The following is an 11,539-nucleotide window of genomic DNA, read 5'->3' as shown; positions in this document are numbered from 1 at the left end:
TGCCGGGCCCGTCTCCGCCGCCCCTCGTCGTCCCGCTCCGGCCGGCGCCCCTCCCCGCGCCTCCTCGGCGACCGCGCCAGCTCGCCGGACCTCGTCGGCGTCCGTCCCGTCCGGATCCAACCCGCAGGGTGGATGAGATCCACCAATCCGCCCATCCAAACGCGCCCTCGCCCCGCCCGGATCTCCTCGTCCCGGATCCTCCTCGTCCCGTTTTCGGAGGGTGAAAATCCACTAAGTCCCTGTTATTTTGACATTATCATGTCATGTTCATCGCATCATATCTCTGCATCCGTAGCTTCATTTTGTGCATGTAGTATGTCAAATTGTTCGTCTCAACGAGTAATTCATTTTATTCCATTGCATCATGTTCATTTGAGCTCATCTTGATGCCTGAATCATCGTTGCAAGAGTGCTTCATAATGTTGTCTGCTATCTGTTAACAGAACTTGCTCTTTTGTCATTTTTGCCATGATTGATGTGTGCATCCTATGAGGTTGATGTCTACATGTGTTTTGAACTATGCCATGCCATCTTTAGAGTGGTGCTCGCCATGTATTTTTGTGATCAATGTGGTGACTAGCACAAGCAGGTAAACTAGCCTTCGTGATGTTGATGATTTCAGTCCCTGTTCTGCTGTTATTTTGATGCCATGTAAACTTGATACAGGGAGATCCATACATATTTTGAGATACTTCAGTAAGGGTGTCTTGAACATATGGTTATTCTCTATCCATTCATGCCCCTGTTTGCAATTATGGAGTAGTCTAGCATGTCATTTTCGTGCTCTACTTTTGCTACAAAATGTTTCCTGGCAGATTGCTTACATGTTATTCAATTTTGCCAAGGTTGTTGTAGTTGATCCTTGCATGCTATGAACTTGTTCTTACCTTGGTTTGTTTCATAAACATGTCTTCTTGCTGATACTATGCTTATATTGTCATGCAATGACTTATGGTGAGTGAATCAAGCTTGTTAAGTAGTGTACTCGTTGTTGCTGTTTTGCTAGGCTGAATCTGTTATTTCGTGATGCTATGTAAACCTGCTGCTACAAGTCATTCTATGCATAATCTGGAGATGTTCACTAAGGGTGTTTTGTTCTACATGTTATGCTCTATCCATCAATGCCCCTGGTTGCAATTATAGCCTGCTGTAGCTTGTTGTAATCTTGCTCCAAAATTCCTAAATAATGTTGCTGTCAGCCTGTTAACATTAAGTTCAGTTGTTGCCATGATTGTTGTTAGTGATCCATGCACCTTATGGACTTGCTCTTGCCATGCTTAGCTTCACAAACATGCCTTCTTACTGTTGGTTGCCTTGCCATGCCATGTACTGTGGTGAGTGGTACAAGCTCACCAACATGCCTTCATAATTCTGTTCCTGCCATGTATGAATCTGTAATATAACTTGACATGTTTACATGGGTGCCATCATATTTTCTGATCCTTTTTGGCTTATGGTCAGTAAGGGACTTTTGTTCTATGCATTTAGTAGTATCATGCCATGCCTTTGTTTGCCATGATAAGTTCCTGTAACATTTTTTTGATAGCTCTAAACATTGCAACCTGATGTTATTTTCTGCAAAGTCTGAACTGTTATTATTTGCAATCTTGCCATGTGTGTTTGAGCATGTTTTAGTAGTTTCTGGAGATAGCTCAGTGTTCATGTTTTGTTATGCTTTACCTGTACATCATGCCCATGTCTTTTGTTTTAATGTTGAGATGCTTTAGCTTATTGTTTTGGTGCTTGCAATATGCCTAGTTGCTGTTTTGGACAGCTTGTCCTTTAAACTTGTTTCATGTGTGTGTGTTGAACCGTTGCTCCATTTTGAGTGTGCTCTATATGAAACTTGATTAGAATTGCATGTAGTTTCATATTATCATGTTGCATCCTTGTTTTGGTGTGTTTGCTTGATGTTTGTATGCATTTTGCATCAATGCCATGTTTAACTTGTTTTGCTCATATCTTCTAGGTCGTAGCTCCGAACTAAATGAACTTTATATGTAACTTGACTAGATTCTCGTGTAGATCATCTTGGTGCATTTTAACTTTCTGTTTAAAAACTTGAACATAAGGTTTATTCAGATCTGGACCAACTTTGAAATTTGCATATGAGGACTTACCGGAATTATTATATGTTGTTCCCGGCCTCATTTAAACTTGCCTTGATGTGTTGCTCTTGTTTGCATCATCTCTTGTCATGAGTAGCTTCATGTAGCTTTGTCATGCATCATGTTTGTTGTGCATCATGCCTTGTTCATGTGTGGTGTATTTACCTTGTTGTGTGCTTCTTTTCGATAGTTCCCGTTTCGTTGCGATCGTGAGGATTCATTCGTCTACGCTTGGTTTGGCTTCATCCGTTCGTCTTTTTCATGGACTCGTTCTTCTTCCTTGCGGGATTTCAGGCAAGATGACCTCTACCATGGATCTCACTACTATCATTGCTATGCTAGTTGCTTCGTTCTATCGTTTTGCTACGCTACCTATCACCTGTTTTTCAAGCCTCCCATATTGCCATGAACCTCTAAGCTTTGACACCTTTCCTATGCAAACCGTTGCTTGGCTATGTTACCGCTTTGCTCAGCCCTTTTATAGCGTTGCTAGTTGCAGGTGAAGTTGAAGATTGCTCCATGGTGGACAGGATTTTGGTTGGGATATCACAATATCTCTTATATTATTAATGCATCTATATATTTGGTAAAGGGTGGAAGACTCGGCCTTATGCCTGGTGTTTTGTTCCACTCTTGTCGCCCTAGTTTCCGTCATACCGGTGTTATGTTCCCGGATTTTGCGTTCCTTACGCGGTTGGGTGATTTATGGGACCCCCTTGACAGTTCGCTTTGAATAAAACTCCTCCAGCAAGGCCCAACCTTGATTTTACCATTTGCCTCACCATCACCTATACCTTTTCCCTTGGGTCGGCCAACCCGAGGGTCATTTTTATTTTAGCCCCCCCCGGGCCAGTGCTTGTCTAAGTGTTGGTCCGAACTGAGCTGCCTGCGGGGCCACCTCGGGGCAACTTGAGGGTTGATTTTACTCGTAGCTAGTCTCATCCGGTGTTGCCCTGAGAACGAGATATGTGCAGCTCCTATCGGGATTTGTCGGCGCATCGGGCGGCTTTGCTGGTCTTGTTTTACCATTGTCGAAATGTCTTGTAAACCGGGATTCCGAGTCTGATCGGGTCTTCCTGGGAGAAGGTATATCCTTCATTGATCGCGAGAGCTTATCATGGGCTAAGTTGGGACACCCCTGCAGGGTATAATCTTTCAAAAGCCGTGCCTGCGGTTATAGGCAGATGGGAATTTGTTAATGTCCGGTTGTAGATAACTTGACACCAGAAACAAATTAAAATGCATCAACCGTGTGTGTAGCCATGATGGTCTCTTCTCGGCGGAGTCCGGGAAGTGAACACGGTTTCTGGGTTATGTTTGACGTAAGTAGGAGTTCAGGATCACTTCTTGATCATTGCTAGCTTCACGACCGTTCCATTTGATCTCTTCTTGCTCTTATTTGCGTATGTTAGCCATCATATATGCTTAGTCGCTGCTGCAGCCTCACCACTTTACCCCTTCCTTTCCCTTTAAGCTTTGCTAGTCTTGATACCCATGGTAATGGGATTGTTGAGTCCTCGTGGCTCACAGATTACTACAACAACAGTTGCAGGTACAGGTTATGCGATGATCATGACGCGAGAGCGATGCTTGCTTGCGTTGAGTTCTTCTTCTGCTTCTTCGATCAGGGGATAGGTTCCAGGTCGACAGCCTGGGCTAGCAGGGTGGATGCCGTTTGAGCTTTTGTTTGTGTTTCATCCGTAGTCGGATGGTGCTCTTATGTATTGTGATGTTGTATTCGTGAGGCATTGTATGCCTCTTGTATGTATCTCCATCTATTATGTAATGTTGATGTAATGATATCCACCTTGCAAAAGCGTTTCAATATGCGGGTCTATCCTTGGTGGGACCTTCGAATTCCTTTTGGATAGGGTCACATATTGGGCGTGACAGCCACTTCCTAAAAAGACATCTGTTTTTTACTTCTAAATTTTCAATACCAAGCCTCCCTTGGTCTTTTGGCCTACAGATAATATCCCATTTAGCGAGGCTATATTTTCGTTTGAAATAGAGTGACGTAGGTGATTTCAAACTGAGTTCTTTGATTTATTATTACACCACACATGTGCACGTATTGGCACCACACACACACACATATATATATATAGTATTACAATAAACATTTATACCTTGTAGTAGAGTGCATGCATTCCCCGAGAGTAGAGCAAACCAAACCACTTTTTTTTGAACCACTTGAAATCAACCAATGCCAACTTATAGACAGTAGCACTAAATCCCTTATATAAACTGTATTAAAGTAGGCCAATCGGCATTGTCATGCTTGTTGAGTAACATGATTGTATTAGAAAATATAGGTTATACTAGAAATTATTCTGGCTTGCCTTGTACTTCAAGTAGATCATGTATTTCTATATATATGCCCACGAGGCTCAAGAAATACAACAACTATTCCACCAAATTTCTCTCTCCCTTCTAACATGGTATCTATCGCAAGTCGATCCTAAACCCTAGCCGCCGCCGCTTCCGCACCTGCGCGCCGCCCCCGGAGCGGTCGGCCTCCATGACCGCCGCCGGGGGCCGTGCCGCCCGTACCTAGGGTTCGTCCGTCGATCCTGTTGATCGACTGCCCTAGAGAGTCTTTTCCCCGAGCCTTGCTCCGGGATTTTCTCTCTCCCGTCGGTCATTTTGATCGCGTAGTTTCTTTTTGGTTTTCCGATCTATTCTTGATCGTTTTGCGTCGCCCACCGCCGCCATCGACCCCGAGCGCCTCTACTCCGACCCCGGCGCGACCCGCCGGCCTCTCCTCCGACCCGGCGGCCACGCGCGCCGAGGCGGCCCGCCGTCGTCCGCGCGCCGGTCCGCCTGTCGCCCTGTGCCGGCCGTCACCGCCCTGCTCCGACCTGGACACCTGCATCGCCCCGACCCGGCGGCCACGCGCCATGCGACGGCCAATCATAGTCGTCGCTCGCGCGTTGGCCCGCCCATCGACCACATCACCCGCCTCCGCCGCGTCTGCACGGCGGCCCGGCGGTCTACCTCGTCGGCCTTGTCCTCGGCTGCGTCGGGACGACTGCGTCAGGCTTGTCGGCTGCCTCAACTCGGGCGCCGCTGGTCCGTTGGTCGCTCGGTCCTCGCTGCCCTGGCGCCGGCGTTGCTTTGGCAGCCCAGGTGCCGGTGCTAACAAGCTCGTCCGCACGACGTCTCACGCTGTCCGTCGTCGCCGGCTTCATCTTGGACCCCGCCGCCGCCACGCCTCCACCGAGCGGCGTCCCCGACCTCGTGCGTGATCGGCTTGATCACCCGCTCGCCGCAGCGACCCGCCTCATCTATGCCGCGCGACCGACCTGGCCCGTCGGTTAAGCGCGCCTCCGCAGGTCCCGTGAAGATCGTCCGCGAGTTCAGCGCGCCTCTCCACCGATTGAGCATTGGGCTGCCGCTGCATCGTTCCGTCGGGCCGCAGCGCCGCCGCCCTGTGGTTCTCCTCGCGGATGCATCAACCCATGTGTTGCCGCTGCGTTGCCCCTTCGGACCATATTGTCGTGATAAGCGGTCCCGCCGCCGCCCCGAGGCCGTCCCTGCGGCTGCACCGACTCGCGAATCGCCGTTACGTCGCCCCTCCGGGCCGCAGCGTTGCGGCCCGCGGTCCCCGCCATCGCCCCGACCCTCCTGCCGCCGCTGCGTCACCCCTTCGGGCCGTAGCACCGCGGACCGCGATCCACTCTGCCGTCACCGCGCGTCGACCTCTCGTGGTATGCGCCGCGCCGTCTCCCTTGGCGTGGGAACGCCACCGTTCGCGCCGGTCTTCGTCACGCTGTCAGGGTTCTTCGCCTACTTCGAGCACCGCCGCCGCACTCCTAACCTAGCCGCCGCCGCTGCCGCTCTTTTCTGGTCGCTGCCGCCACTACCTTCATAGCCGCCGCCGCCGTCGCCCGTCCACCCCTTCGTCTTCGTCCAAGCACCATCCCGTCGCCAGCGTCGCCGTCATCTACCCTGACCACTTCGTCTACTCCGACCACCGTTGGTGACATCGGTCCCGCGCCGATGGACGCCGCAATCGTCGTCGAGTTCTTCTCTGCTGGCCTCTCCGACTTCTTCAACATGGCGTACAGCTTGTGCAGGTCCCAGTCTATGCATGCTCGGTGCTGGCAACACCGCCGCGTGCCTTTGTCCACGACGTGTCCCCGGGCTTGGCAAGCCTGGCGCGGCGCTTCGTCAACTTCGTCTTCGTCCGTCTACGCATGCCCGGTGCTAGCAACACCGGTGTGTGCCTTCGTCCACGATGTGTCACCGGGCTTGGCAAACCCACCGCGACGCGTCGTCAACATCATCTACTTCCTAGCGCACCACTACTTCGACACCACTGCGCCCATGCTAACTCGGCGCCCCCTTGCGCCCGCGGCTCCACGGCGACTTCCTCGACACCGGCTACCCCGACTCGACATCGACCACGGCATTCTTCGCACGGCTACCTCGACCACGGCTCCATCACCCACGCTCTCGGCTACATCGACAAACAGCACAAAGGGCTACCACCTGCTTGAACAACAACGTTGGTTTTCACTTCAGCCACGACTCCGTGATGCGTCGACCGTTACGACTGTGGGAGGGTGTCCGTCGGCTTGCCTTCGGATTCTTCTCCAGTCTCACCGTCTACGTCGCTACCGTTATAACTGCGGGGGGATGTTGAGTAACGTGATTGTATTAGGAAACATATGTTAGACTAGGAATTATTCTGGCTTGCCTTGTACTCTAAATACATCATGTACTTCTATAAATATGCCCACGAGGCTCAAGCAATACAACAACTATTCCACCAAATCTTTCTCTCCCTTCTAACAATGCTGACCAGACACAGACATGCACGAGGTCGACGACGACGTGGCCGTCCCCATCCACGTCGCCGCGGCCAGTGCCGGCCTGTGGCGGCGCATGTGCCTGCCGAGCGCCTGCCCCGTGGGGAACGCCTGGCCGCACGTGCCGCAGCGGTGCAGCTGCACCGGGCCCTGGCCTTGCCTGGGCGCGCGCCGAGCAGGAGATCGAGGCTGTGCGCGCGCACCCGCGGCCGCTTGTGGCTGGTCCGGTGGCCGCCCAGCGCCTGGAACGTGACGAACCGGCGGCCGCACGTCCGGCACTCGTAGGTGCCGCCGGCGGCCTGCAGCTGCACCCGCTTGTTCTTGCCGATTACCCTGCTAGACGATGCCGGCGAAGATAGCTTAAGCAGCAGCTCTATCGACTTGATCGGTGACCGTGTATCACCACTGGCTACGTCCATTGTCATACTAGCGAGCTAGATTAACGTGTACACGTGCTGCTTACAGACGTTTGTTTTGCTATTCTGCTAGTAATGGCCAATATAAGTGTGGAATGTTTTAGTGTGAGGCCGATGCATTGCTTATATATAGGCGCGAATGAAGCGTGCATGCCGGGGGTTTAAGGTGGATATGGCTCTCGATCCGATTCTTAAGCTAAGCTAATACCACCACGAGTATAATGTTGACGAGAGTCAAGGTCAAGGTGGTTTATGACTTATGAGTGCAAGTGTTCGAACACGTGGCAGCCCGAAATTTCCGTGCTCGTCTGGCGTTATATATCCCGCTCGTAAGTCGTGACGATAGCGAGCACTACGTCATATTGATGCAAGTGCTTTGCATCCGGCGCGCGCGTTGCGTGAAGATATGGTTGCCGGAAGTTTCAGGGAAGCTGCGAACGATCTTGAAGCGACGTATGAATAATGACGTGTTGGTAAGCTCGATCGAACATTTGTCACTGATGCTCAGTACGAACTGCATTTCTTTTTGAGACACAAGACGACACGCTAGGAGCTTCTCACACTACACCTACACTCCACCGCACGCGCATACCACACGGTATAGGACGATTTTGGGCGACGCTAGGCGCCGGCGCACCGGCCGACGTTTCGGCCGGTCCGCTGCCAGGCGTTGGATCCTGTACAAATAAATGGTCTGAATAGCGCGATTGAGTCGTCTTCTCCCTTCCACACACGCGTGAAGAAAAAAGAAAAAAGGGAGATCTCCATGCTTGCCGGCCACCCTGCGCCGCCCGCGCTCGAACCCGTGCTCCCCGGCCATCCTCGCGCCGTTCGCATCCGCGCCTGTGCTCGCCCACCCTCGCGCCGTCCGCATCCGCGCCTGTGCTCGCCCACCCTCGCGCCGTCCGTGCTCGCGCCCATGCTCGCCGGCCACACTCGCGCCGTCCGTGCTCGTGCCCATGTTTGCCGGCCACCCCCGCGCTCGCGCCCATGCTTGCCGGCCACCCCCGCGCCGCCCGTGCTTGCCGGCCACCCCCGCCCGCGGCTAATCTTCGCCGAGCCTGCAGAAACACCATGAAAAAAAGGATGTAGCTAATCTTCGTCATGAATGGACGTAGCAAAAACATTTGCCGGTTGTAGCAAAATCGACGACGCTTCCAGCAAAAAATCCAAAGATGATAGTAGAACAAATAGGTGCTAGTTCCCGCAAAAACTAAGACAATGGTAGCAAAAAAATCATTTGGTTCCAGCAAAACTCAAAGACAGTGGTAGCAAAAAAATCATTTGGTTGCAGCAAAAAGCAAAGCAATGGTACCAAAAAAAAGAGTACTTGATCTTACAAAATTCAGAGACGATGGTATTACCAAGTAGCAAAAATTACCGAGTAGCAGCAAAACACATTTCTGTTTCCAGCAAAACAACATCTTGGTTCCAGCAAGATTCAGAGACGATGGTAGTACCATGTAGCGAAAATTACCGTCGGTGGCAGCAAAACACATCTATGTTTCCAGCAAAACAAACATCTTGGTTCCAACAAAATTCACCGTTGGCACCGATTCGAGCAAAGGAAACACCAGTTCCAGCAAAAAATTCCTCCCATAGCAGAAAACATATCACTGGTTCCAGCAAAAATAGAACTTGGTTCCAGCAGAAAATCACCGCCGACACCGATCCAAGGAAAAAGAACACACCAGTTCCAGCAAAAATTACAGCTGGTAGCAGCAAAAAACACCACGGGTTCCAGCATCCCTGATGTCACCGTTTCCAGCGCCGCCGCATCCCGCAGGTGGCCGTCGCCGGTCGCAGCTCCTAGACGGCCGGTTGCAGCTTCCCACAAACCGATTTCAGCAAAAAAGTGAGGACCTCCGAAGTAGCAGGCACGACTGCTGATCTGCTGGTGGCCGCTTTGGCTCCACGGCAACGCTCGCGGCGGTGGCACTCCAAATGACAGCCGAGTAATAAGAGGTGGAGCGGTGGGAGCAGCGGCGTCACAGGAGGTGGAAGAAAAAGATGGATGTGGATTGATTGTGTGGCCAGCAGCACCTGTGAGAGAGGATAAGGGAAGTGGGCGGTTGTGAGTGGACGCGTGGCTCTCGTACATGAGCGTACGCGCGTGACTGAGCGAGTCGACCAGCCGAAGCTTCGGCCGGTCCACCGGATTTAAACGTTTCCCACGCTAGGCGCCGGCGCACCGGCCGAAGTTTCGGCCGGTCCGCTGCCAGGCGTTGGATCCTGTACAAATAAACGGTCTGGATAGCGCGATTGAGTCGTCTTCTCCCTTCCACACACGCGTGAAGAAAAAAGAAAAAAGGGAGATCTCCATGCTCGCCGCCTGTCTCGCGCAATCCATGCTTGCCGGCCACCCTGCGCCGCCCGCGCTCGAACCCGTGCTCCCCGGCCATCCTCGCGCCGTCCGCATCCGCGCCTGTGCTCGCCCACCCTCGCGCCGTCCGCATCCGCGCCTGTGCTCGCCCACCCTCGCGCCGTCCGTGCTCGCGCCCATGCTCGCCGGCCACACTCGCGCCGTCCGTGCTCGTGCCCATGTTTGCCGGCCACCCCCGCGCTCGCGCCCATGCTTGCCGGCCACCCCCGCGCCGCCCGTGCTTGCCGGCCACCCCCGCCCGCGGCTAATCTTCGCCGAGCCTGCAGAAACACCATGAAAAAAAGGATGTACCTAATCTTCGTCATGAATGGACGTAGCAAAAACATTTGCCGGTTGTAGCAAAATCGACGACGCTTCCAGCAAAAAATCCAAAGATGATAGTAAAACAAATAGGTGCTAGTTCCCGCAAAAACTAAGACAATGGTAGCAAAAAAATCATTTGGTTCCAGCAAAACTCAAAGACAGTGGTAGCAAAAAAATCATTTGGTTGCAGCAAAAAGCAAAGCAATGGTACCAAAAAAAAGAGTACTGGATCTTGCAAAATTCAGAGACGATGGTATTACCAAGTAGCAAAAATTACCGTCAGTAGCAGCAAAACACATCTCTGTTTCCAGCAAAACAACATCTTGGTTCCAGCAAGATTCAGAGACGATGGTAGTACCATGTAGCGAAAATTACCGTCGGTGGCAGCAAAACACATCTATGTTTCCAGCAAAACAAACATCGTGGTTCCAACAAAATTCACCGCTGGCACCAATTCGAGCAAAGGAAACACCAGTTCCAGCAAAAAATTCCTCCCATAGCAGAAAACATATCACTGGTTCCAGCAAAAATAGAACTTGGTTCCAGCAGAAAATCACCACCGACACCGATCCAAGGAAAAAGAACACACCAGTTCCAGCAAAAATTACAGCTGGTAGCAGCAAAAAACACCACGGGTTCCAGCATCCCTGATGTCACCGTTTCCAGCGCCGCCGCATCCCGCAGGTGGCCGTCGCCGGTCGCAGCTCCTAGACGGCCGGTTGCAGCTTCCCACAAACCGATTGCAGCAAAAAAGTGAGGACCTCCGAAGTAGCAGGCACGGCTGCTGATCTGCTGGTGGCCGCTTCGGCTCCACGGCAACGCTCGCGGCGGTGGCACACCAAATGACAGCCGAGTAATAAGAGGTGGAGCGGTGGGAGCAGCGGCGTCACAGGAGGTGGAAGAAAAAGATGGATGTGGATTGATTGTGTGGCCAGCAGCACCCATGAGAGAGGATAAGGGAAGTGGGCGGTTGTGAGTGGACGCGTGGCTCTCGTACATGAGCGTACGCGCGTGACTGAGCGAGTCGACCGGCCGAAGCTTCGGCCGGTCCGCCGGATTTAAACGTTTCCCATAATAATAACACTGAAAGATGAGGTGGACTTGACTAGTTATTTCCTCCTTAGGGGAGACAGCAGGAGAGCTGCTACTTATATTTTCTTACATTGACTTGCTCAATGCAAGTCGTTCGTCATTGGCGGTACGATACTAGTGTTTTTCTTGTGCGGGTACTAGTCGTTCGATATGCAAGTCTTGGTCATTCATATCTTCGCTAACTAACTAAGCCACTAGCTATTCCTGGCTAGAAACAAGTGGAGAATACACAAGATTCGACACGCTTAAGTGTTTCCATATGACGTATATATCGATTCAACTCGGAGTAATTGACTGGTGAAACTCTTCAGTGTGCATAGAAAATTATTATTGGGATCCAACAACTATGACAACGTTATTCACAAAAAAAAGAAAAAACTGTGACAACGTACATGGGAACCCCAATGGTGTCATACCCCTAAA

The 11,539-nt window shown here is 51.8% G+C and overlaps 1 long non-coding RNA gene and 1 pseudogene across 1 annotated transcript; both read right to left on the bottom strand.

Annotated features, from left to right (window-relative positions):
* Positions 1-6,901: 6,901 nt before the first annotated feature.
* LOC119292615 lies at positions 6,902-7,402 on the bottom strand (annotated as a pseudogene).
* A 388-nt stretch (positions 7,403-7,790) lies between these two features.
* On the bottom strand, positions 7,791-11,043 carry LOC119295728. The gene is made up of 2 exons (XR_005144180.1): positions 10,614-11,043; positions 7,791-9,981 (listed from the first exon to the last, which is right to left on the bottom strand). It is a non-coding gene; the product is annotated as an uncharacterized LOC119295728 (long non-coding RNA).
* Between the last annotated feature and the right edge of the window lie 496 nt (positions 11,044-11,539).

This window comes from Triticum dicoccoides, chromosome 4B (assembly GCF_002162155.2).
Source record: "Triticum dicoccoides isolate Atlit2015 ecotype Zavitan chromosome 4B, WEW_v2.0, whole genome shotgun sequence".
Lineage (NCBI taxonomy): Eukaryota > Viridiplantae > Streptophyta > Magnoliopsida > Poales > Poaceae > Triticum > Triticum dicoccoides.
The sequence above is the reverse complement of the archived record's forward strand: the minus strand, read 5'-3'. Positions and strand labels throughout refer to the sequence as shown.